Source organism: Anomalospiza imberbis, unplaced genomic scaffold (genome assembly GCF_031753505.1).
Source record: "Anomalospiza imberbis isolate Cuckoo-Finch-1a 21T00152 unplaced genomic scaffold, ASM3175350v1 scaffold_101, whole genome shotgun sequence".
In the NCBI taxonomy this organism is placed as follows: Eukaryota; Metazoa; Chordata; class Aves; order Passeriformes; family Viduidae; genus Anomalospiza; species Anomalospiza imberbis.
In genome coordinates, this window is record NW_027099400.1 from 186,838 (window position 1) to 187,701 (window position 864).

Sequence of the window (864 nt, forward strand, 5' to 3'; positions counted from 1 at the left end):
ACACCAAAGACAGGGGAGGTGACACCGGGGACATTGAGGTGACACTGAGGACAGGGAGGTGACACCAAAGACAGGGAGGTGACACTGAGGACAGGGAGGTGACACCGGGGACAGGGAGGTGACACTGGGGACATTGAGGTGACACTGAGGACAGGGAGGTGACACTGGGGACAGGGAGGTGACACCGGGGACAGGGAGGTGACACCAAAGACAGGGGAGGTGACACGGGGACATTGAGGTGACACCGGGGACAGGGAGGTGACACCGGGGACATTGAGGTGACACTGGGGACATTGAGGTGACACTGAGGACAGGGAGGTGACACCGGGGACATCGGTGGCCGTACCTTCCCCGGCCGCCCAGGCCGTGTCCAGCGTGGTCTCGACGTTCCCGTACATTGTCCCCAAATGTGTCCCCAAACGTGTCCCCGACGTGTCCCCGACGTCCCCGAGCTGTCCCCGACGTCCCCGAGCTGTCCCCAGTGTCCCTCACTGATAACGCCCGCAGGGGACACGCTGGGGGACAGGATGTCCCCTCCCCCCCTCCCCGTGGTGGCCTCAGTGTCCCCTCCCCGCGTCCCGACGGAGGTGGCACCAGGGCACTGTCCCCAACTGGGGGTGGCCGGGGTGGCACTGTCACCAGGGTGTCCCCAAGGGTGTCACTGTCACCAGGGGTGGCACTGTCACCAGGGTGTCCCCAGGGTGATGTCCCCATGGTCAGGGTGTCACTGTCACCAGGGTGTCCCCAAGGGTGTCACTGTCACCAGGGTGGCACTGTCACCAGGGTGTCCCCAAGGGTGTCACCATCACCAAGACGTCCCCATGGCCATGGTGGCACTGTCACCACAGTGTCCCCAAGGGTGTC